Source organism: Anolis sagrei, chromosome 5 (assembly GCF_037176765.1).
Source record: "Anolis sagrei isolate rAnoSag1 chromosome 5, rAnoSag1.mat, whole genome shotgun sequence".
NCBI classification, from domain to species: domain Eukaryota; kingdom Metazoa; phylum Chordata; class Lepidosauria; order Squamata; family Dactyloidae; genus Anolis; species Anolis sagrei.
In genome coordinates, this window is record NC_090025.1 from 100,398,024 (window position 1) to 100,425,456 (window position 27,433).

The window sequence follows — 27,433 nt, forward strand, 5'->3', positions numbered from 1 at the left end:
TACATACGTATACATATACATACACAGTATTGGGCCACCAATACAGACCGGTACATCTCATAGTTAAAATCATAATCCAATTCGTTGTCTGTGATTGCTAGTCCATGATCCAAACATCATTACATCGGATTAGCCGAAAACTTGCTCAAACATCCAAGTTTTCAGTTTTTTCCGAAATGCCATCAGCGAGGTGGCTGATCTTATTTCAGTAGGGAGGGCATTCCAAAGCCGCGGGGCCACCACAGAAAAGGCCCTGTCTCTCGTGAAGCAGGCGGGATGGAGAGAAGGGCTTCTCCCGAAGATCTTAGGGTCCTGGTGGGCTGATAGGCCGAGATACGTTCGGATAGATATGTAGGGCCAGAACCGTTTAGGGCTTTAAAGGTCAAAGCCAGCACTTTGAATTGGGCTCGGTAGCTAATCGGTAGCCAGTGGAGCTGGTACAGCAGAGGAGTTGTATGCTCCCTGCGCCCTGCTCCTGTTAATACCATGGCTGCCGCCCGTTGGACTACTTGGAGCTTCCAGGCCGTCTTCAAAGGCAACCCCACGTAGAGAGCGTTGCAGTAGTCAAGACGGGATGTAACCAGAGCGTGGACTACCGTGGCCAAGTCAGACTTCCCAAGGTATGGTCGCAGTTGGAGATGTGTGGACTTTGCTTTTATGGACTTTGCTGAACTCTACCTTGGACTAATTTGTTCTTGCTTATCTTCTTACCTAATTGGATTTACCTATTTCTTTAAAGTGCTTTTTTACTTTGCTGCTTTTTACTTATCTTCAATAAAAGGATTGTTTTTCCTATTCAACGTGTGGTGTTTAAAGTCAGAGGATTATTCCTGTTCTGGAGTGCAACAGCTACTATCTGAGATTTCCTGTATCCATGCAAAATCTGGATACATATTCCTCATGATAAATTGCCAATAAAATTGTGTGGTGCGGTCTTATGGTTGGGCATGTCTGTTCAGATTTGTATTACATTAAAATACTGGAGAGAGCATATAACAGTTAACAAAAGAAAATATCATTCTTTTGAAGTTTGACCTCCTGCTTCACAGTATGTGGCAGTGTTAACAAACTGTTTGGCTTTCTTTAGGTTCTCCAGTGGGCAAAGGGACATGTCCAGTATGGAGTTCTTCACATTTATGGCTTGTATACTGACCCCTGTGGAATGGTGTTGGATCCTTCGGGATATAGAGATGTTACTCAAGATGCTGAGGTGATGGTATGTGAACTTTGAGATCAGAAAACTATTTTCTTGCAGGCCACACAACCTGAAAATTAGCAATGCTTTTAATGTAGATTCTAGTGGGAACTGGAGCGATAGAATCAGATAAGATATACAATAGGCATGTGTGATCTATTAAAAAATGTTTTGAAGGTACTTACAAAACTGGGAGGTGCTGGTGATTTGTTTCTAAAGTGTTTCTAAAATATACAGTGAAAAATTCATTACTATAATGTAACACAATTTCATTACTATTTTATTATAGTAATCGCATATGCACATAATTAAATAATTACTATCATTGGAGAAATTTTGGGGGCTCCTTTCTCCTTCATTTTTAAAGCTATTGGAGTGAAACTTGCTACAATGGTAGAACACATTTACCACTGTTAGCCCGCCAAATTTCAGAATGTTTCACTTATCCACTGAGTTTGGGGGAATTTTCAACCTTTTTATAAACAACTTTTTTTAAAAAACTACTAGATCGATCTACTTGAATTTTCTGTACAATGCACAAGACAACCAGGGCATAAATCCCTAGAAGTTTCAGAACTATTCACACATCTACAGATCTGGGAGGATGTTTAAAAGGTTTAGACAAAATTTATCCCCCCCCCAAAAAAATGCGACATCAGTCCCCTTGAATGTCTCTCTATCTCTAAGACACACAACCACATAACTTCAACTTAGCACAGATTTATACTATTACTTACTTTAGTCCTCTTTGCAGATTCAATAATATGATTTATTATTATTAGACTGACTCTAAATGGCTGCTGCAGGCCAATGCTGAGCATTGAATTCCGAGAAATGTAGTTTAGGGCAGGGTCTTTTGCATTTTCTGTCACAGGAGGCCTCACCTTCTCAAACTATATTAAGATGGCCGTGTTCTCAGTCTCCCTCCTATTAACTTTGCTAGTCCCACCCACAGTGCCTTCCATATGGCAATTGGGTCAAAGAAAAAGGATTATTTTTTAAAGCACTTTGTTTTCCTGGCTTTCCCAAAGTTGCTTAATGCTTATACTGAAACTGAGTTCTGTCTCTCCTGTGGGAGTTTCTAATTGGCTGGGAGATAGTGGGTGGAGCTTAACTTGAGAAAAGGAAAAAAATGTCTTTAAGGGTGCATTTTAAAATCTGACAGCTCAGTTGGAGATTGGGTTTTGGTGTGAAGGAGAGAGGAGTCAGGGAGTGTGTGTCGGAGGAACAGAGTTAGAAAAGCCAGAAATTGGTCAGTTAGTCAGCAGAGTTCGTTAATTAAAAGATTTATAGCTATTAGATATTATAGCTAGTGGAGTGGAGAGGCAGATCCAGAAGGAAAGGACTGTCTGCATGGAGTTTCAAGAATACTAGACAGAGGGAAAACCTGTTAGTTTCTTGAGGGAGTGGAGAAGAGTTATTGAAACTAAGTGCTGAATTGTTTATCAAAAGTAATAAACAGTTCAGTTTATTCAATATTGCAACTGCTAAGCTAGTGCCTGTATTGTTCAGGGTCTCTCAAATAAACAACATCGTTAGTTGTTCACAACAACTGACTCAAGTGTGCCTCTGTGGGAGAAGTTTAAAGCAGTTTATAGAAATCAAAGTTAAATGGTGGCAGCATGGATTTAAGAAGAAATATCTTTATTGTTACCTCAGAGTAAAGAGCCTGAGTGCGAATCCAGCACATTCCAGCCTAAGGAAACCTCAAGTAAGCCAAGGACTAAAAATTTCTTTTAAGATTGGTGATAGCCACTGTTTCTTTTTAAATGTTTTCGACCAGAAGAGCATTCCAGTTTATTCGGCTTTTGATTTTAATTAAATTAGCCACATTAAATTTATAATGGCTGGTACAGTGTATGGGATTGCTAATTAAAATCCCAGAACTTTTACAGCATAGCAGATATTGAGCCAAAGTTGTATCAAGGCTGCAGTTGGGAGTTTGGTGGGGTGGGGGGTTTACACTTTGCTTACAATGGGAAGATGTGAGCAGAGTTTTGTTGTATAGGTGGAAAGAATTAAACTTGTGTACTTTGTATGAAGTCCAGCTTGCATTAGTAATATCCATAGAATGTCCCCTAGTGAGTGGCTTGTGCCATTTCTTGAGAAGTTACATAGTTTGTTTGTCTGCACTTTAAAAACTGGTCATACCACATTTCTGATCTTTGTCCTATTTTTATGTTTACCTTTTGCTGATATGTATATGTGAAAACATATGCAATGTATGTAAGAGCAAATCAGTTGTAAGCCTCAAGCTCTTGCTGGTTTCAGCTTCCATCAGCCTCAGGCAACATGTCACAGGTTAAAAATAATGGGTGCCGTAGAACAGCTTCCTCTTCAAGGTTTCATGTTCCTCACATCTACTTTAAAATGTCTTGAAATACCTTGACTTGTAATTTTCCTTTTCCTTGCAGGAGACTCTGCAAAACCTGTATCGGACAAAATCTTTCTTGTTTTTGGGCTGTGGGGAGACCTTGCGCGATCAGATATTTCAAGCCCTCTTTCTATATACTGTCAAAAACAAAGTGGATCTCGAACATTACATGTTGGTGCTCAAAGAAAATGAGGATCATTTTTTTAAACTACAGGCAGACATGCTTTTACACGGCATAAAAGTCGTTTCTTATGGGGATTCCTTTGAAAGCTTCCCTGAGTATGTTCAAGGTCTCACAACTCAGATCTGCAAACAGAAGAGTCCAGGTACTGTGTACAGTATCAAAAAATATTGTGTCAGGACAGCTTTTACTGTCTTTCATTTACCCATAGTTCTTGGTTATGCATTTTTAAGAATAAAAACCATTGCTTTATGTTCATGGGAATCTGTTTTGCGAGAAGTTTATTATTGACTAGCAATCCCCCGCCACGCGTTGCTGTGGCCCAGTCTGTGTATATGTGTTTTGTGTGTGTACATATGTGTATATTTGTGTGTATATATTTGTGCATGTGTGGTTATGCATAAATACACATGTGGTTATGCCAAAGGCCCCAGTGTCACAGTGGGTTAAACCGCTGAGCTGTTAAACTTGTTAACCGAAAGGTCACAGGTTTGAATCCAGGGAGCGGTATGAGCCCCTGCTGTTAGCCCCAGCTTCTACCAACCTAGCAATTCGAAAACATGCAAATGGGAGTAGATCAATAGGTACCCCTCCAGCGGGAAGGTAATGGTGCTCTATGCGGTCATGCCGGCCACATGACTTTGGAGGTGTCCATGGACAATGCCGGCTCTTGGGCTTAGAAATGGAGATGAGCACCAACCCCCACCCCAAGTCGGACACGATTGGACTTAATGTCAGGGGAACAATGTGGTTACGTGCATGTGTTGTAGTGTGTTTTCATTTTTTAGCTTTTTAAATCTCTTCTGCTGTGTTTTTCAGTGTTTTTATGAGTGATGGTCATTTGTTGGCCTGAGAGGCGTCTTGTGTCCAAATTTGGTGTCAATTCACCCAGTGGTTTTTGAGTTGTGTTAATCCAACAAACGAACATTACATTTTTATTTATATAGAAGGACACTAGGCAGGTTGGTGTCATTGTTTATATATACCTTGATGTTGGCTACAGTTAAATTTCATATTTGGGAATATTAGATCTTGCAGTTGCTTTGGCATGATTTTGCTGTGAATTCAAATTGCCTGGCTATTTATTGGTGTGTGTGTGTGTGCGCACACACTAGCTGTACCCGCCACGCGTTGCTATGGCCAACCTTCCTTCCCTCTTTTTCTCCTTCCTTTCCTCTTTCCTTCCTTTCCTCTTTTTCTTTCCCTATCTCTCATCTTTCTTCCATCTCTACCTGTTTCTTTCCTCCCTTTCTTTTCTCTTTGGTTACATCCTTCTTTCCTTCCTTCCCTATCTTTTGTTCCTTCTCTTCTTCCTTCCCCCTCTTTTTCTTTCACTTTTTTATTTCCTTCTCTCCTTCCTTCCTTCTCTGTCTTTCTTTCCTTCTTTCCCTCCCTGCTTCTCTCCTTCCTTCCTTCCCTTTTCCCCTCCTTCTCTTGTTACTTCTTGACTGTCCCTTCCATTTAATATTGTATTTATATCTTAGAAAGAAGGAAAGGAAGAAGGAAGGAAGGAGGGACAGGAAGGAAGGAAAAGAAAGAAGGAGGGACAGGAAGGGAGGGAAGGAGGAAGGAGGGAGGGAAGGAAATGAAGTGGGAAGAAATGAAGAAAGGGAAAGAAGGAGGAAAGGGAGGAAGGAAGGAAGGAAAAGAAGGAAAGGATGAAGGGAGGAGGGACAGGAAGGAAGGAAAAAGGAAGGGAGGGAGGGAAAGAAGGGAAGGTAGGGGAAAAAAAGAAGGAGGGACAGGAAGGGAGGGAGGGAGGAGAAGGAAGGAGGGAAAGAAAGGAAGGGGATGAAGAAAGGAGGGAGGGAAGGAAATGAAGGGGAAGGAAATGAAGAAAGAGAAAGAAGGAGGAAAGAGGGATAGAGGGAGGAAAAGAAGGAAAGGAAGAAGGAAGGAGGGACAGGAAGGAAGGAAGGGAAGGAGGGAAAGGAAGGAGAAGGAAGGAAAGGGAGGAAAGAAGGGAAGGGAGGGAGAGAAGGAAGGTCCTTCATTCAAGCACCGTGGACCTTTCTTGCCTCCTCCCCCTCCTACTCCTCCCCCCCCTCCTCCTCCCCTTCTTCTTTGCGTTGATACTCCGTTGCTGCTGCCGTTGCTGCTGCTTTCCCATTCAGGGAAAGGAGGAGGAAGAGACTGCTCTCCTGACATAGGAGGGAAAGAGAAGGGGCTGCATGCGGCGCGCCTCCACCTCCACTCCACTCGCTTGTGTGTGTGGGACTGTGCACGTGCTGCTGCTTTCCCATTCAGGGAAAGGAGGAGGAAGAGACTGCTCTCCTGACATAGGAGGGAAAGAGAAGGGGCTGCATGCGGCGCGCCTCCACCTCCACTCCACTCGCTTGTGTGTGTGGGACTGTGCACGTGCGCCTGGCTTTAACGGCCGGCTGTTTCCCCACAAGGGGGGGGGCGTGGCCATGGGTCTCTAGACATGCAGTTTCCTCTTTGTGGAAATGCAGTTTAGAAGTCCTTTCTGCTTTTTGTTTACATTGTTTTTTTTGAGTGGAGAACATACATTGGGTTGTTAGGGACATAGTGTCCAAATTTGGTGTCAATTGCCCCAGTGGTTTTTGAGTTCTGATGGTAGCACGAACTAACATTACATTTTTATTTATATAGATTGTCATGTCAGGAGCGACTTGAGAAACTGCAAGTTGCTTCTGGTGTGAGAGAATTGGCTGTCTGCAAGGACGTTGTCCAGGGGACGCCTGGATGTTTTGATCTTTGTGGGAGGCTTCTCTCATGTCCCCGCATGAGGAGCTGGAGCTGAGAGAGGGAGCTCATCCGCGCTCTCCCCAGATTTGAACCTGCGCAGGCAAAGGAAGTTTCTTCGAACACTTTGATTGAATCACAAAGGAACAAGGATGACCCCCAGGGTCCCCTTATCCTAGCCCTGTTTAATTCTTTTGCCAAATCCCATGAAGGACACTCCTTATCTCCTTTCTTAAAGAAATCGCACGTTGCCGGCCAAAACAATGCCTCAAATTCCAGCTGGCCGGCTAGCAATAATCCCATCATTTCCCCATTGTCAACAATCGTCCCGCATCCTCTCTCCTGATTCGTCCATCCTCAGAAGCGAGAGGAGCGCGCCCATTGGTCCCCCAGAGGCGGGGAAGCTTGCTGATTGGCCCTGAGCAAGGCGGGCCACCAAGCCTCCTCCCAGCTGTTCAGGCCGTCAGCCAATCAGCGTGAAGCCAGGCGGGGAGGAGAGGGCAGGGAATTTGAATTGTTTTTCTGTATTTTGCCTATAAAAATGCCTGTAAATCTTGTACTGGTATGCTTGTAGTGGAAATATCCCTACAGTTGCATCCGATCTCAGCTGAATCTCTAATAAAATACCTCGGTCGCCATTTTCTTCCGCTTTGGTGAGGATTTATTATTTTTAATATTTTCTGCTGGTGGAATTGGCTTTGTTGCCCTCACCAAGGTTCAGGGACCCTCTTTGGTGCGGTCCTCGGGATCTCCTCGGCTGGGGAGATCCTCCCAAAAGCGGTCTCGATATCACTCAGAGGTCCTGAAGTCTGTTGGAATCTAGTCAAATGGAGTTTATATATCTGTGGAATGTCCAGAGTGGGAGAAAGAACTGTTTGAGGGAAATACGAATGTTGCAGTTGGCCACCTTGACTAGCATTGAATAGCCTTGCAGCTTCAAAGTCTGGCTGCTTCCTGCCTGGGGGAATGCTATGTGGAGAAACGTTGCCTAGCCTAGCAGGAAGCAGCTAGGCTTTGAAGCTACAAGAACATTCTATGCTAATCAAGATGGCCAATTGTGACATTCACATTTGCCTCAGACAGACAAGAGTTCTTTCTCCCACCCTGGCCATTCCAGAGATATATAAACCCTACTTGCCTAGTTTCCAACTCATTACATCAGACAAAATAGAAACTGAATATGGTTATAAATTAGAAACTGATTTTCTAATGACATTGAGGATTTGGACAGTAAAAATAAAGAGAAACACGCAAATAGTTATAGCTGTATATTATGGTAAGAAATTCTAATTAGTGATCCCCCCCCCCCTTTTCAGCAAGATGGTGTTATGTTTAGCCAAGTTCTGACCCTGGATCTTACTCAGTATCCAGATCCTGAGAATGAAACACGACAGAAACACAGAAAGAGCTCTTTGCAGAAATAAGGCACTGAGCGTATTTGTAGTAGTTGAGAAATGTTGCCTTCACAGATTTGTAGTTGCTAATGGGTTACTAAAGCATCGACCTGTTTATAGCGATGTTGTGAAAGATTTAGTGTAAGAACCCATTGTTCAGCATTATGTCGTGTGAAATTTAATAGCTAAACCCATGGCTTGTAGTCCTCCATGATGGTCTCCTTGCAAGAATGGAAAATGAACGTCTCCTAATGGTGGAAAATCAGGGTTGAAGAAACGTCAAGACATGCCCTCATTCCATCCCCCTCACTTACTACTTTTAAGAGAGAAATATATATTGGCAAAACAACTATACACAGAAATCAAAAGAATTTATGGGATAGGGGGTCGCTATAAAGAGGAATAAGCACGATAAAAAGGGTGAAGCACACATATTAAAGCACACTTCCAAGTTTAAATGTCACTCTGCCATGTTATAGGAACACTGTTCCACAAAGGAACATCTGTTTTCAGTCTGGTTGTATTGGTACAAATTCTGTCATTTGGTGGCTTTTTAACTGTATGTTACCTTTGATCCCTTAAGTACTGGGACACTGCCCTGTGTTAACAAAAACGGTATAACTAGCAAAGAAACATAAGACTGTGTTCATTTAGTTTAAGCATTATCCTAAATGCATATTCTGTGTTTTGAATTGGTTCAATCAATTTTGTTCAATTTCAGTTACTTACAGTTTTTTCCTATGTTCATTGAATCCTCCCTATTTAAAGGAAAAGTTACACAGTGTACTATAACTTTCAAGTTGTAGTATACTATGGCCTTTGAGAAGGGCTCCATGACATTCTCACAAAGAAGCTAATAATATGTGGGCTAGACAATGTTACTTTAGGTGGATTGGGAAGTGGTTAACTGGCCAAACACCTTGGGTGCCTCCCAATGGCTCCTCGTCCTGGAGAGAAGTGACCAGTGGGGTGTCACAAGTTTCATTCCTAGGTCCAGAGCTGTTCAAGATCTTTATCAATTACTTGGACAACAGAATAGAAGGCATGCTTATCAAATTTGCAGATGACACCAAATTCAGAGGGATAGCTTATACCCAAGAGGACAGGATCAGAATCCAAAATGACCTCAACAGATTAGAAAGCTGGGCCAAAACTTACAAAATGAATATCAACAGGAAGAAATGTATGGTACTACACTTTGGCAATAAAAATGAAATGGACAGATCCAGGGTGGGTGACACCTGGCTTGAAAACAGTACATGTGAAAGAGATCAAAGAGTCTTAGTAGACCATAAGCTGAACATGACTCGACAGTGATGCAGCAGGTAGAAATATACGGCATCCCGTATAGACTACTGCAATACACTCTAGGTGGGGTTGCCTTTGAAGACTGTCTGGAAGCTTCAACTGGTGCAGGTTGCTAACAGGAGCGGCTCTCGGGGAGCATGCAACCCCCCTGCTGCACCAGCTCCACTAACTGTCGGTTTGCTACCGGGCGCAATTCAAAGTGCTGGCTTTGGCCTATAAAGCCCTAAACAGTTCTGGCCCAACTTACCTGTCCGATCGTATCTCCCCTTATGAACCATCTAGGACCTTAAGATCATCATCAGCTTCTTCCCTTATAAGATTTTGGAAAAAAGTCAAGATGTGGCTTTTTGAGCAAGCGTTTGAAAATACAGAGTAATTGACATTAGAAAATGGAACAACTAAACGATGGGACTGGACAATGTTTTTAATAAGGATTTATTAATGATTTATGTTTTATTGCTGTTGTTATGATTTTATTATATGCTAATGTTTTTAATTGTATTTATGCTTTTGTGGCATTGAATTTTGCCCTGTAAACCGCCTTGAGTCGCCTGAAGGCTGAGAGGGGTGGTGTACAAATACAGTAAATAAATAAATAGAAAGGCCAATGCAATTTTGGCTACATCAAAAGCAGTATAACATTGAGATCAAGGAAAGTCAAAGTCATAGTCCCACTCTCTTCTGCCTTGGTCAGACCTCTCCTGGAATACTCAGTTCAAGAAGGAGATTGACAACCTGGAACATGTCCAGAGAAGGGCAATTAAAGGTTTGGAAGTCAAGCTATGAGGAACGGTTGAGAGAGCTGGGTCTGTTTAGCTTGGAGAGAAGAAGGCTGAGAGGGGACATGATAGCCATTAGGCTTGTGCATTTGCATAGAATCACTATCAGTTTCTGTTTTTCGTTGATAAGTCCTGTTTTTGTTTTTTGTGCACCTCCCAAAAATGGGTGCTTTTTGAATGAGTGTTTTTGTCCCACATCCGAGAAAAAGAAATTTTTGATGCTTTCCCCTCGGTTTGCAGAGGAGACGAGTGGCGTTGGGCGAGGTGTTCTTCTCTATTAGTCCAGGCAGGGCTCAGAGAGGTGTGCCACATGGTCCGAAAAGCAGACAAAGAAACTGTACCTACACCCGATTGCTTTCATGTCGAGCTTATTTTCGTTCCGGGGAGGGGTTCTCATTTCATGCACCCGAAAGGTACAAAAAAACGGATGAAACTGGAGAATCGGCTACCACACACACCCCTAAAAGCCATTTTTAAATATCTGAAAGAATGCCAAATTGAGGAGGAGAAAATATTGTTTTCTGCTATCCTGGAAACTAGGACACGGAGCAATGGAGTTAAATCACAGGAAAAGAAATTCTACCTAGACATTAGGAAGAATTTCCTGATGGCAAGAGCTATTTGGCAGTGGAATATGCTGCCTCTGAGTGTGGTAGAGGCTCCTTTTCCAGTGGTTTTTAAGCAGAGGCTGGATGGCCATCTGTCAGGGATGCTTTGGTTGTGTGTTCCTGCATAGCGGAGCGGGGGGGGGGGGGGACGGGACTGGATGGCTCTTGTGCTCTCCTCCAATTCTATGATTCTTCACTCAAGCCAACAAAAACACTGAAAACATTTTTCTGTTAAATTTGAAATATATTTATTAAAATAGGAAAAATGAATTGCATTCAATATTTTATTTGCTTTATTAAAAAACCTTACAAAATATATAAACCATATGGCATTAGTATTTCTTGAAACAACATAAAGGAAAAAAGCATTTGGTTCACAGATATTATCTAAGTTTTATCTTAGTAATATTTAGAATTGTAAACATGAAAATCCAGAATCCAAAATATCTACAGAAACAGCTTAAAATATCTACAGAAATATATACAGAAATATCTATAGAAACAGCTTAATGGTGGTTCACCTGAAAAACAGATATGTACGAAGTAGTACTGAGAATGGCGGACAATATTTCCAGTTTGCTTTGAGTTCGGCTTGAATTTTCAAGATATCAGAATTAGTTCTACATCATCACTGGCTGGCTACTTACTGTTCATTCTATTTGCCAGGATTTAAGGAAAGAAGAGCCATGGAGAGAAAAGTACATTGGTCGGTTTGGCCATCTGTTGGGTAACACTTTAAACAATTCATTTATCAGACTTAAAAATTAAAAGGAACCCCTTTTCAACAAATGGCAATTAAAAAAACTATCAATCTACTGTTAGAATAAATGAGTTTCATACTTCAAACACTTGAGGTCCATCAATGACCAAACCATGTTTGCCTCTTAAATTTTAAATTTTCTATTTGTCAGTGTTACCAATGTATTTTAACACTACTATCCTAGTAGTAGTAAATGCTCATTAGCAGGCATTTAAATATATGTCACTTTACATTTACAGAAGTCTTTCCATTTCAAACATGGAGGTCCTTTTGCCATTACGGAAAGTGGAATAATGGTCCATCCGCATTTAACTCTTTCATCTCCAAATTACAAACCTCTTTGTCATTGCTACCACCACCAAAACCCGTCTTTTGGGTTTGGATTCTTTTGTACAATGTATCATCTAACACTTTTAACCCTAACACTTGAAACCATTCATTTATCAGACTTAAAAATTAAAAGGCAACCCCTTTTCAACAAATGGCAATTAAATAAACTATCAATCTACTATTAGAATAAATGAGTTTCATACATGTTTGCCTCTATCCGTCAGTCTTACCAATGTATTTTAACGCTACTATCCTAGTACTATTAAGTGCTCATTAACAGGCGTTGAAATATATGTCACTTTACATTTACAGAACTCTTTCCATTTCAAACATGGAGGTCCTTTTGCCATTAAGGAAAGTGGAATAATAGTCCCTCCGCATTTAAATCTTTCATTTTCAAATTACAAACCTCTTTGTCATTGCTACTACCATCAAAATATGTCTTCTGGATTTGGATTCTTTTGTACATTGTATAATCTAACACTTTTGACCCTAACACTTGAAACAATTCATTTATCAGACATAAAAATTAAAAGGCAACCCTTTTAAAATGAGTTTCATACTTCAAACACTTGAGGTCCACCGATGACCAAACCATGTTTGCCTCTTAAAGGGAAATATCCAATTTTTAAATTTTCTATCCGTCAGTCTTACCAATGTATTTTAACGCTACTATCCTAGTACTATTAAATGCTCATTAACAGGCATTTAAATATATGTCACTTTACATTTACAGAAGTCTTTCCATTTCAGACATGGAGGTCCTTTTGCCATTATGGAAAGTGGAATAATGGTCCATCCGCATTTAAATCTTTCTTTTGCAAATTACAAACCTCACTGTCTTGCTACCACCACCAAAACCCGTCTTTTGGGTTTGGATTCTTTTGTACAATGTATAATCTAACACTTTTAACCCTAACACTTGAAACAATTCATTTATCAGACATAAAAATTAAAAGGCAACCCCTTTTCAACAAATGGCAATTAAAAAAACTATCAATCTACTGTTAGAATAAATGAGTTTCATACTTCAAACACTTGAGGTCCACCGATGACCAAACCATGTTTGCCTCTTAAAGGGAAACATCCAATTTTTAAATTTTCTATCCGTCAGTCTTACCAATGTATTTTAACGCTACTATCCTAGTACTATTAAATGCTCATTAACAGGCATTTAAATATATGTCACTTTACATTTACAGAAGTCTTTCCATTTCAAACATGGAGGTCCTTTTGCCATTACAGAAAGTGGAATAATAGTCCCTCCGCATTTAAATCTTTCTTTTCCAAATTACAAACCTCATTGTCATTGCTACCACCACCAAAACCCGTCTTTTGGGTTTGGATTCTTTTGTACAATGTATAATCTAACACTTTTGACCCTAACACTTGAAGCCATTCATTTATCAGACTTAAAAATTAAAAGGCAACCCCTTTTCAACAAATGGCAATTAAATCAACGATCAATCTACTATTAGAATAAATGAGTTTCATACTTCAAACACTTGAGGTCCACCGATGACCAAACCATGTTTGCCTCTTAAAGGGAAACATCCAATATTTAAATTTTCTATCCGTCAGTCTTACCAATGTATTTTAACGCTACTATCCTAGTACTATTAAATGCTCATTAACGGGCATTTAAATATATGTCACTTTACATTTACAGAACTCTTTCCATTTCAGACATAGAGGTCCTTTTGCCATTACGGAAAGTGGAATAATGGTCCATCCGCATTCAACTCTTTCATCTCCAAATTACAAACCTCTTTGTCATTGCTACCACCACCAAAACCCGTCTTTTGGGTTTGGATTCTTTTGTGCAATGTATAATCTAACACTTTTAATCCTAACACTTGAAACAATTCACTTATCAAACATAAAAATTAAAAGGCAACCCTTTTAAAATGAGTTTCATACTTCAAACACTTGAGGTCCACCGATGACCAAACATGTTTGCCTCTTAAAGGGAAACATCCAATTTTTAAATTTTCTATCTGTCAGTCTTACCAATGTATTTTAACGCTACTATCCTAGTACTATTAAATGCTCATTAACAGGCATTTAAATATATGTCACTTTACATTTACAGAACTCTTTCCATTTCAAACATGGAGGTCCTTTTGCCATTACGGAAAGTGGAATCATGGTCCCTCCGCATTTAAATCTTTCTTTTCCAAATTACAAACCTCTTTGTCATTGCTACCACCACCAAAACCCGTCTTTTGGGTTTGGATTCTTTTGTGCAATGTATAATCTAACACTTTTAATCCTAACACTTGAAACAATTCACTTATCAAACATAAAAATTAAAAGGCAACCCTTTTAAAATGAGTTTCATACTTCAAACACTTGAGGTCCACCGATGACCAAACATGTTTGCCTCTTAAAGGGAAACATCCAATTTTTAAATTTTCTATCTGTCAGTCTTACCAATGTATTTTAACGCTACTATCCTAGTACTATTAAATGCTCATTAACAGGCATTTAAATATATGTCACTTTACATTTACAGAACTCTTTCCATTTCAAACATGGAGGTCCTTTTGCCATTACGGAAAGTGGAATCATGGTCCCTCCGCATTTAAATCTTTCTTTTCCAAATTACAAACCTCACTGTCATTGCTACCACCACCAAAACCCGTCTTTTGGGTTTGGATTCTTTTGTACAATGTACAATCTAACACTTTTAACCCTAACACTTGAAACAATTCATTTATCAGACATAAAAATTAAAAGGCAACCCCTTTTCAACAAATGTCAATTAAAAAAACTATCAATCTACTGTTAGAATAAATGAGTTTCATACTTCAAACACTTGAGGTCCACCGATGACCAAACCATGTTTGCCTCTTAAAGGAGACTATCCAATGTTTAAATTTTCTCTTCTATTTGTCAGTCTTACTAATGTGTTTTAACGTTACTACCCTAGTACTATTAAATGCAGGCATTTAAATATATGTCACTTTACATTTACAGAACTCTTTCCATTTCAGACATAGAGGTCCTTTTGCCATTACGGAAAGTGGAATAATGGTCCATCCGCATTTAAATCTTTCTTTTCCAAATTACAAATCTCTTTGTCATTGCTACCACCACCAAAACCCGTCTTTTGGGTTTGGATTCTTTTGTACAATGTATAATCTAACACTTTTGACCCTAACACTTGAAACAATACATTTATCAGACATAAAAATTAAAAGGCAACCCTTTTAAAATGAGTTTCATACTTCAAACACTTGAGGTCCACCGCTTAAAGGGAAACATCCAATTTTTAAATTTTCGATCCGTCAGTCTTCCCAATGTATTTTAACGCTACTATCCTAGTACTATTAAATGCTCATTAACAGGCATTTAAATATATGTCACTTTACATTTACAGAACTCTTTCCATTTCAGACATACAGGTCCTTTTGCCATTACGGAAAGTGGAATAATGGTCCATCCGCATTTAAATCTGTCTTTTCCAAATTACAAACCTCACTGTCATTGCTACCACCACCAAAACCTGTCTTTTGGGTTTGGATTCTTTTGTACAATGTATAATCTAACACTTTTGACCCTAACACTTGAAACCATTCATTTATCAGAACTAAATATTAAAAGGCAACCCCTTTTCAACAAATGGCAATTAAATAAACTATCAATCTACTATTAGAATAAATGAGTTTCATACTTCAAACACTTGAGGTCCACTGATGACCAACCATGTTTGCCTCTTAAAGGGAAATATCCAATTTTTAAATTTTCTATCCGTCAGTCTTACCAATGTATTTTAACGCTACTATCCTAGTACTATTAAATGCTCATTAACAGGCATTTAAATATATGTCACTTTACATTTACAGAACTCTTTCCACTTCAAACATGGAGGTCCTTTTGCCATTACGGAAAGTGGAATAATGGTCCATCCGCATTTAAATCTTTCCTTTTCCATTTAACCTTCACATTATAAACTGCTTTCAAAAATAGTCGTCACATATTCACAGGAAGGAAGATTGTCAAATCCGTTCCATATAGCAGCAGATTCAGAAGAACCAGATTCTTCAGCAGTGTCTGTTTTAAAAACAAAACCACTTTTTAGAAATAGTAACTGATGCATAGCAGTAGGTCAGTGAAAATTATAGTTGCAAAAAGTACAAAGTATGAATTTTTGAAAGCAATTGTTTCTCAGAAAACCAATTTTGCAAGCTTGAGCAGAAACCACTTTCTGGGATTTTTTTTGTTTGACACATTCTCATCGCAAGACACAACACCCACCACCCATTGACTCACAATAGCAATCTATAGTGCAGATGAATAGTCCTGACACCTAGAAAAAGGCTAGCCACACGTTCAAGAGTATCCCAGGGAATGGGCCTGGTTCACACAGATGTGTCACGGTTCAGCCACAAACCTGATCTTGTAGAGATAAGTGGTTTTCAGTCTATCTGTAACTTTTAGTTATAGGCTTCTATGCCTATCGAGTGAAGTAAACCCTTCCAAGACCATTACTAAATCATTTGGAACCCTTGCTTTATGTTTTCCCCTCTTTTTGACCTCAGAGTACCATAAGATATTTTGAAAAATTAAAATCCCACTGTAATACAACAAAGTTTCTCCAACTCTCTACAGTAGAGTTTTCCAAACTGAGTTGTGACAAGTTCATGGGTCAACTGCAGTGTGTGGTGTGTTACACAAACGTAACAAAAACCTCTGAGTCTATGTAAAATAAACCATATCATTTAAAAATATAAATGGAAGGTCTTCATGAGATACATTGTATCCCCATAAATTTTGTGATTACAATCTATGTAAGTGTCTAGCTGTTAGAAGGGGTTGAGTTAACCTCTGGCTTGCTAAATGACTGTGTCATGAAATATTTGGAAAGCTCTAGAGCAGTGTTTTTCAACTGGGGATCAGGACTCCGGGGAGGGGTTGAGAGGGAGTTTCAGAAGGGTCACCAAAGACCACCAGAAAACATATATTTCTGATGGTCTTAGGAACCCTTTGGCAGAAAAGTTCTCTCCTCCTGTCCTTCTCTTCCTTTTTGGAAACAGGCAGCAAATCCTCCCACCAAAAGCCCTTCTCCGCTGTGATTGGCCGGCCTTTCAGTCCAGGGGAGGGCTGTTTCTGAAACTACATGTGGAGAGAGAGGGGAGAGCAAGCGTGCTTGGCTCATGGCAGTGTGGCGCGCATGTGTGGGCGAGGGAGAGTGTGCGAGGTTGGAAGGACAAGGCATGGGGGTTCTGTGTGGGAAGTTTGGCCCAATTATATTATTGGTGGGGTGCAGAATGCTCTTTGATTGTAGGTGAACTATAAATCCCAGCAACTACAACTCCCAAATGTCAAGGTCTGTTTTCCTCAAACTCCACCAGTGTTCACATTTGGGCATATTGAGTATTTGTGCCAAATTTGGTCCAGATCCATCATTGTTTGAGTCCACAGTGCTCTCCTGGATGGAGATGAACTACAATTCCAAAACTCAAGGCCAATTCCCACTGAACCCTTCCAGTATTTCCTGTTGGTCATGGGAGTTCTGTGTACCAAGTTTGGTTCAATTTCATCGTTGGTGGAGTTCAGAATGCTCTTTGATTGTAAGTCAACTATAAATCCCAGCAACTACAACTCTCAAATGCCAAAATTAATCCCCACCCCACCAGCATTCAAATGTGGGCGTATTGAGCATTTGTGCCAAATGTGGTCCAGTGAATTAAAATACATCCTGCACATCATATATTTACATTATGATGCATAACAGTAGTAAAATTACAGTTATTATTGATTTATAGATTGATTTACGACATTTATATGCTGCCCTTCTCACCCCGAAGGGGACTCAGAGAGGCTTACAAGTTATGACGCAGCAACGAAAATAATTTTATGGTTGGAGGTCACCACAGCATGAGGAACTGTATTAAGGGGTCATGACATTAGGAAGGTTGAGAAACACTGCTTTAGAGCTATGTGCATCTCCAACATAAACTTCAGCAATAGCAAAATAAAAAAATGCTGATTAAAAAAATGATAGTTTTGCTTGCAGTAATCAGAGTGTTTATGCCAAAACAGAAGAACTTTTCTTTTCTCTATTTTATTTAACTCTCCTATTCAAAGCTAACCTTTTAAAATACACCTGCCTCACATTTTCTATTTTACTTGTTTAGTTTTGTGAGGCATGGCTATGTTATTCTAGGGTAAAAGTTCAATAACTTGTTCTCTCAGATCAAGATTGCTTCAATATATTCGATTACACTTTGTTCCTGGGTTATAAATGTCATTTCCTAATTGGTTCTCTCATAAAAACATGGAAAAATGTATTAAAACTTCAAAAACCACAGCACATTTTGCTATCGTTTTTCAATGAAGATCTCATTGAGTCTCAACCAATTCAACATAGTTTGTGACAGCCACAAAAACAAAGTTTCTGGAGTAGAACAACTACTTTCAAAGTAAGGGCCACACAATTAAATAGGAATGGCACTTTCAAATCAGGAACACAATTTTCTTCTCCAAATTTTGTTACATAGCGGTATATCTACAATGGTGTAGGAAAACAATGTCCCTTAAGTAACATTTTAACATCAAACTTTGCTTTTGGGATATTTTGAACAAACATGTGAAAGCCATGGACCAGAAGAAATTACTAGATGGGGCTGTGGTAGCTCAATAGGTTGAACTGCAACTTGCAGAAAAAACACTTTCTAACCAGGAAAACATTTTTTTTTCAAATTTTGTTGCATAATGTTATTGTTCTAAAACATGAAGAGTGGCATCCTGCTAGATGTATACAAGTATAAGTTTCTTTTTGGACACAGGAGTAATCTTTAGCTCTTTTTATCCCACCCTTCTTAACCTTCCTCTCCCTGGCTGTTTTCAAGCCTTCAAAAGAGCCGGTGTTACTACAGTTGCGGGTCAACAGTAGGGAGTGGAGGAAGTAGAGGCAATACGGACAATGGAGATCGGAGGAGAAGCCGTATTTCTTTCCCTTCTGAGCTCAAGCCAGCAGCCTCTTTATCATGTGGACTTCCCCCTCCTCTGAATTTATTTCCAATCATAACCAAAATCAGTTTCTGCCAGATATGGTGTACTGTGGTAGATTCATAGACAATATATTCACAGTTTTCAAGTCGGATACAGCAGCTGCTCAATTCAATATATGGGTCAGTTCTATACATAATCACATCAAATTCACAAGCACAATCAATCAAAATAAGATTAATTTCTTAGACGTGAAAAAGGGAAATTACATGTTAGCAACTACACTAAACCCACAAAAACTCAGTTCTACATTACAACAGCTTTCATCATCACTCCCTAAAGTCTAACGTACCCTACTCACAACTTTGGAGACTCAAGCGCAACTCCAGCGATCAAAAAGACTTTGATACAGTAGCTTGTACCTTTAAAAATCAACTCAAGGAGACAGGGTACCCAGAAAAGATATTAGATACAGCCATTAGAAAGACACAATGAATAAGCAGGAGTGAGTTATTAAAAGGACACCCCAAAAAACAGAAAAACTGAATTCTCTGGCTCCTAACATTAACACCACATACCTCCAACATACATAAAATCCTAGCCAAAGACTGGCATTTAGTACAGGACATTCCAGGTTGCCAAACAGTACCCATCATAGCCCACAAGAGATCCAGAAGTTTGCGGGACATCATGATTCATTCAGATTTTATAACATCAAAGATAGACATCCAAGAAACAATTAAGGGGAACTTTGCATGCAGACACTGTGACTGCTGTAGCCAAATGTTAAACACAAAGTATTTCACATATCCAACTCGTAATACTGTATCACAGTCTCCCTATAGGATCACATAACATGCTCTTCATATATGTAATTCATTGTCCCTGCAACCTACTATACATTGGTATGACAACCAGGGCCCTAAAAACTAGAATGTATGAACACTGCTCTTGGATTAAGAAAGGAAATACTGACTCCACCTTATACATACACTTTAGGGAGAAAACACATTCAAGTCATAGTTTCAAATTCTGTGCTTTGGAAAAATTACACACCAAACCTCATTCATATATGAAGAAACTACTTCTCCAAAGGGAAGTTTCCTAGATTTTTAAATTTCAAACACTCGGGGCTTTAACAACAAACTTGATTTCACTTGCTACTTGTAACATGTATTTAAGGTCCACCAGGATTATGAGCAATGGCTCGCAATAGAATATCTTGCAGCAGAGCCAGTGATTACCTAATGAAATGTAAGTCATATGAACATTATTTTGACAATCCTGCATTAGTTATGTATTGATTTAATGTTAATATAATGCAATAATAGGGGTGCTATGGCATATCTATTTTATGTATGTCGTTGCTCTTTTTATACATGTAAATGTAGTGTCAGAGACTTATCTCCTACTAGAATTCTAAGAAGAATCAATTACCTGAAGAAAGTGTTCCTACCACAAACACCAAAACAAAGAATACTACCCGGATACCTTGTAGTAACCTTGGTCACCGTGTAGAATTCTTCTCTGACACAACCACTACCTCGGATGCCACAAATAGTCCTTCAAAATACCTATAACTGACTTTTTAAATCATCAGACATATTCTGTCAACATATTGGACTATTGTGTTTATTTAGAGGGGATTGATGTCTCCCATTTGAAATCTATATGAATACGGACATTTATTCATGATAGAGACAAGTTGTGTATATCTATATATATAAATCTGAAAGGGGCGTCGAACAGGACAGCAAAACTCAAAAAAACCCCAACGAAAATTAACCAAAATTCCCATACACATACCACAACCCACAAGGTACAAACAAATCAAATCAAAATGAAAAACAACACAACACACTCACAAAACAAAAAAACAACTGAGCATGCGCAATGGCACCCAGCCGCAAGTTCCCTGGCGTGCGCACATGGCCTGCCGGCCAACACTCCCTCCGCGCAAGCCACGCCCCCATCCTCCACGCCCCAATCCTTCTTCATCTTACCCCTCCCATGCTACCCCTTCTCTCCCTCAATCTTTCCCTCCTACCACCCCCCTCCGGTAAGACACGCCCCCTTCCTTCACCACCCCCACCCCTTCTCTCCCTCAATCCTTCCCTCCTCCCACCCCCCTTCAGTAAGACACGCCCCCTTCCTTCACCACCCCCACCCCTTCTCTCCCTCAATCCTTCCCTCCTCCCACCCCCCTCCGGTAAGACAAACTCCCTTCGTTCGCCACCCCCACCCCTTCTCTCCCTCAATCCTTCCCTCCTCTGACCCCCCTCCAGTAAGACACCCCCCCTTCTAAAGGAAGAAGAGAAAGAAAGAGAAAGAGGGGGGAAGGAAGGACAGACAAAAGGAAGAATGGAAACAAAAACCACAGGAAGGAAGGAAGGAAGGAAGGAAGGAAGGAAGGAAGGAAGGAAGGAAAGAGGCAGAGAAGGAAGAGAGAGAAAGGGAAGGAAAAGAAAAAAAGGAAGAAGGAAAGAGGAAGAGAAAGAAGGAAGGAGAGAAGGACAGAAAAGGAAGGAAAGAGGTACCGAAGGAAGGAAGAAGAGAAAGTAGAAAGGAAAGAAAAATAAAAGGAAGGAAAGGCAGGAAAGAGGTAAAGAAGGAAGGAGAAAAGGAAATGAAAAATGAAAAAAGGAAGGAAACATGGAGGGAAGAAAGGAGGCAAAGGAAGAAAGGGGGAGGGAATGAAGGAAAGAGAGAAGGATGAAACCAAGGAGCGAAAGAAGGAAAGAAAGAAAAAGAAAGAAAGAAAGAAAGAAAAAGGTAGAGAAGGAAGAAAGGAGAGAAAGGGGGAGAAAAAGGGGGAAGGAATAGGTAGGTACCTCTCTATCATAATATTCCAGATATCTACCTCTACTTTGAAAAGATTTACTATAGGCCACAGCAATGCGTGGCAGGGTACAGCTAGTAAGTAATAAACCTGTTGGACAATAACACAGCTGATGTTTTAAAAATAACAATAACATAATATGTTGTGTATTTTAGTTATAGATACCTGTGTTCCAAATATATTATTCCCATACACACCATTGCTGCACCAAAGCCATCACGGCTTTCATGGCTTCAGATCTGGGCCTAAGTAAGTTTCATAATGGCTTCACCATCACAAGACTTAGGATGAGATCTGATGGAGTCTCACATCAGAACCTTGGGGAGGAGGGAGTCTCACGGCACTACAAATTCAACAAGACTTTATATGCAATTTGGCAGGTTGCTATACAGGTCTGCAGAAGAGAGCTCTACTCCTCTGGACTATCAAACTCACTGCAGCATCACTTGGCTTTCACTTGTCTCCAATTTGTTGGTGTGGTGTTGGGTGACCTCCCCCACCCCCGACCTCCCAGAAGTGCAAATTTGGGGGGCATGATGTTACTAAAGGTGGGTGCACTAGAGCAGTGCTTCCCAACCTGTGGGCCCCAAATTGGGTCCGCTTAGTGCATTGTTGGAGTCACGAAAAATTTGGCAAGAGTAAAAGGTTTCTGAATGCCACACATCTGTTAGCAACATGTAGTGTTTACAGTGGGCTCTGCAGAAAATGCTTCAGCTGCACTTTAAAAAAAAGGAAGAGCAGCAAAATTAATGCTGGTTTCTTTTCAGTAAATGTTTGATTTTTATGCTTATTTTATATAACTATATATTTGGGGTCATGTGAAAATTTTTCAGCTGAAAGGGATTGCAAATGGAAAAAGTTGAAGAAGGCCTGTAAGTAGATCACTCATTGTAACTCTTCGGTCAATGCAGCACCATGTCATGCTAATTGGGAGATCATTTGAAACAACACCTTGATGGGCAGTACTCCATCATCCATCCAGGCATAAGTGCAGGGATAATGGCATGCACTTTTGTCTAGAGAGCTGTATATACTACTTGCACTCAATGGACACAAAAAGCTGCAGAACTACATTCAAAAGGCATGGTGTGAGGTAAATTTGGTGGGGGAGGGGGTCCTGACATGAGTACAAATATTTCATTTCAAAGTTTGGGTTTACCTGTTCTGCAACTCATAGGTGTGAAGTTAAGTCCCGTAGAACATCGTGGTGCTTCACTGACATGTACAAAATTAGACTTATCTTCATAATCTTGGATGTTCTCCTTGCAAATTCTGAGCTGGTTGTTCAGCTTCCTTTCATTGTATTCTAAGTCTTCTAGGAGCTCCTTGAGATCATGGGGGTGGGGGGAGGAAGGAACAGTGTCATTATAAAGTGCTTTGCTTGGGTTATGGAACAAAGTATGCATGAAATACATGCACTTTGCCAACACCACAAAAAACACAAAATGTTTTGCTTTAAGCAACCCCACAATACAATAGTAAGAAAAAAGTTCATTGTGATAGCCAAATGACTAATGTTGCCCCAGAGCTGTGGGGTGATCACTACATTCCTTTCAAAAAATTGGAAGCTATAATATATGAGAGACAGGAAAAGTGCTAGAAAGTAGAAAATCAGGAAAGAGTCATGGCTCTTCCATTTGAAGAATCCTGGTCAACGTTTGGCACACACGAATCCCAACCGTGCCAGAGTCCTTTGCTGACTATGGATGTTCATATATAAAAAAATGTGATGGTCATTTTTATAAAGCACAATGCTGATGCAAGACCATGGAGACAGCTGCAATAAACTGAAATTATAGGGTTGTTATGAGTTTTCCGGGCTGTATGGTCTTGATCCAGAAGCATTCTCTCTTGACGTTTCGCCCACATCTATGGCAGGCATCCTCAGGGGTTGTGAGGTCTGATGGAAACTAGGCGAGTGAGGTTTATATATTTGTGGACTGTCCAGGGCGGGAGAAAGAGCTCTTGTCTGTTTGAAGCAAGCATTAAGCCTTTGACAGCACAATGCTGAGATGATATTTTACTTTTCAGGGTATTCACAATGAACATTTTAAATTGCATGCAATTATTTTAGTGCTGTTAATTTTCAATTCCATTTTAGCATTGGTATTTACTGTGACTTTTACAATGTTTTAATGATTTTTCTATGTAAATTATGTTGAGTCCTGATTTCGTAAAAAAGTTTGTATAAATAAAGTTAATGGTTCTTGTCTGGGATTCCCCAGTTTGTGAGTATTGCTCTTCATTTTCTGTCCTGATTTCAGAGGTTTTTTTAAATGCTGGTAGCCAGATTTTGTTCATTTTCATGGTTTCCTCCTTTCTGTTGAAATTGTCCACACGCTTGTGGATTTCAATGGCTTCTCTGTGTAGTCTGATATAGTAGTTGTGAGAGTGGTCCAGCATTTCTGTGTTCTCAAATAATATGCTGTGTCCAGGTTAGTTCATCAGGTGCTCTGCTGTGGCTGACTTCTCTGGTCGAGTTAGTCTGTAGCGCCTTCTATGTTCCTTGATTCATGTTTGGGCACTGCTGTGTTTGGTGGTCCACAGCTGCATTGGTATATGGTAGACTTGTCCACAGCTGCATGGTATATGGTAGACTCCTGGAGATGTGAGAGGATCCTTCTTGTCCTTTGCTGAATGGAGCATTTGTTAGATTTTCTTAGTGAATCTGTAGATAGTTTGTAGATTGTGTTTCTTCATCAGCTTCCTTATGCAGTCAGTGGTTCCCTTGATGTATGGTAAAAACACCTTCCATCTGGGCGGAAAAGTGTTATTACTTTTACTGCAATTATAGTTTTGGTGTTGCACCAGAAAGTCATGGATTACATTTGCTTAGTGTTAAGTCACTCAAGGTGAAAGAGAAATATATATGAAAAGTGTGTCTGTCTATCTATCTATCTATCTATGAGAGGACTCTATGAAATTTCTTTCTCTACCCAGTTGAAGAAGTTTTCTTCTTTGCCTCAGAAGTACTAAAGGTTCTTTAAAAAGTGAGGAAGACTGACTGACCCTTAACACACAACCATCTTTATCAAGCTACACATTGATTCCTCTTTCAGGATCTATTTCAGCCCGCACCAGGCCAATCCATCATGCATTGGGAGAGTTTCACATAGCAGTTTGGGGGTGAGGCTGGCTTATTTTAAAGAGCTAGTTGACATGCTCTCTTTTTTCTCTCTGGCCTCAAAAGACTGCTTGCTCTTAAGGCAATATCATTTAAAAAAACTTGATTCTGCAAAGAAGATGGAGATGGACAAGAAAGAAAACAAACTTTTTCTGGACGATAGTAATAGTGTTGGGGCTCAGCAGCCAGATGCTGGGGATGTTGGGAATTCTAATTCAGAGGATGAGATTTTCACTGAGTCTATGTCTGTTCCTCAGCTTGAAGCATAGACAGAAATGGAGCTGTAGATCACAGAGATAGGCCAGAGCCAACAGCTACAGAAGAAATAGAGGATGTTTCTCTTGAGAATCGGCCTTCCTGGCCTTCTCAGACTTCAGAAGATGCTCGGAGAGAGCTAACGAAAGGTTCATCAGAAGGTCAGAAAGAATCTGTGAGAAACAGTCCTCGAAACACAGGTGCAGATGATTTCATGTCTGCTTGGTCAGGTCTGTTCCTGGCATAGTGTGTGACAAATATACGAGGGGTATTTTTTAAATAAGACCCGTTTTGTTGTAGATACTAGTAGTTCGCGCGCATACTGCAACGAGTGCGTGCGTCGTGTACCGGCATGCCTCGGGAACAACTGTGCTCAGTTTCCGCTCTGTAGCTAACCTGTACGGTTCTGTTCTGTGCTTTAAAAATGTTTAAGACTATCAACTCACCCTCCGCATGTGAGGTTCGCTCAGTGATATGGTTTTTGTCAGCAAGGAACCTGCCTGTTGCAGAAATTCATCAACAGATTTGTGAAGTCAGTTCTTGTGGGTTTTTTCGGGCTATATGGCCATGTTCTAGAGGCATTTCTCCTGACGTTTCGCCTGCATCTATGGCAGGCTTCCTCAGAGGTCTGCTGGAGCTGGGAAAAAAGGGGTTTATATATCTGTGGACTGACCAGGGTGAGACAAAAGGCTTTTGTAAGTTGGGCTAGGTGTGAATCTTTTCAACTGACCACCTTGATTAGCATACAATGGGCTGACTGTGCCTGGAGCAAACTCTTAATGAAAGGTGCTTAGATGTCCCTGCCTGTTTTTCTCTCTGCTGTTTTAATTTTAGAATTTTTTAATAGTGGTAGCCAGATTTTGTTCATTTTCATGGTTTCTTCCTTTCTGTTGAAATTGTCCACATGTTTGTGGATTTCAATGGCTTCTCTGTGTAGTCTGACATGGTGGTTGTGAGAGTGGTCCAGCATTTTTGTGTTCTCAAATAAAATGCTGTGTCCAGGTTGGTTCATCAGGTGCTCTGCTATGGCTGATTTCTCTGGTTGGAGTAGTCTGCAGTGCCTTTCATGTTCCTGGATTCGTGTTTGGGCAATGCTGCGGTTGGTGGTCCCTATGTATACTTGTCCACAGCTGCATGGTATACGGTAGACTCCTGCAGAGGTGAGAGGATCCCTCTTGTCCTTTGCTGAACGTAGCATTTGTTGGATTTTCTTGGTGGGTTTGTAGATTGTTTGTATGTTCTGTTTCCTCATCAGCTTTCCTATGCGATCAGTGGTTCCCTTGATGTATGTGAAGATTTGTGAAGTGTACGGTGATACTGTTATGAGTGAAAGCAAAGTGCATAAGTGGGTACGACAATTCAAAGATGGCCGTGACAACGTCCATGATGAGGACCTCTCCGGTCGCCCTTCTTTGATTACAGACGATTTGGTTATCGGAGCAGGTGGCAGTTTTTATGAAGAGGGTATTTTAAAATTGGTTCAGAGGTATGATAAGTGTTTGAACAAACTTGGCAACTATGTCGAAAAATAGAGTGAAGTATGTACTTTCTGAAAACAAATTTACTTTTTTGAAATAATATTTCGTTGTGTACTTATGTTCAAACGGACCTTACTTAAAAAATAACCCTCGTATATTTATATATATAGAACACATTTGCCATTTGTGTTTTGCAGTGCTCTGAATTTTGCAATACTGGTCTTAGTTCAAAAGTATATATAATTCAATGAAAAAAATCCCACAAGATGCAGAAAAATGCAGAGATAGTAAATAATATATTTAAAATTAACTATTTTTTTTGCATTTTTTTTAAAAAAATCACAAATGGACGGGAAACCAGAAGAGAAAGGATTGACACATTCAAAAGAAAGGAATAAACATGCAGAACTGACACAGACTGCAACAGGTTGATCTATCCATTCCTAGGGTACGTATATACTAGACATTAGGCATGGCTGTACAAATTTGTGGCCGGTTTTTCAAAGGGACGTTAGAATAAAAGATCTTGGTCACTCATTATCAATTCCTCATATGGTTCAATTCGATTTAATGTGCTCATAAATATTTTGAAAGAAGAAGCTTTCAACCATTTCTCAGCCATATAAGGAAATCATGCATTTTGGACCTCCCATTTTTAAGGTTTGAAGAAAACTCCAGAATTTGTCAATGTTTAATATAAACAATTGAAATTACCATGCTGATGAAGGCAATCCATCCTTTTTTCAAAAATGGCAATCATTTGCTTTACAGAACTAAGTTGCTAGAGCTATCGCTAACAGGTTTAACAAGCAAGCGATGCTCTGTGTGGCACGTCATAACCCATTTCTCCTAACACAAATAATTACATTAAAATCAATAAGGGAATTAGTGGTTTGTCTGACAGGGCTTCCTTTTTCCAATTATCACTTGTTGTCAATTAGAGAAGAGAAACCCATCTCTGATGCCCTCTGCCCCTCCAGCTACGGTCACAAATTCCCGATTTCCGATGGATGTAACGCACTGCAAGTAATAATTTGTGGTTTGTCACCCCAGTGCTTTTGTGGCAGATCTTGACATTCATATTGAAATGATTCTGACACATCTGTTTGAACGTGATAAAGTCCTTCTGGATTTCAGTAAGGCCT

At 40.0% G+C, this 27,433-nt stretch overlaps 1 pseudogene; it reads left to right on the plus strand.

Moving 5' to 3' along the window:
* The window catches only part of LOC137097179 (protein FAM118A-like), a 60,757-nt pseudogene that overhangs the window by 17,534 nt on the left and 15,790 nt on the right, over positions 1-27,433 (plus strand).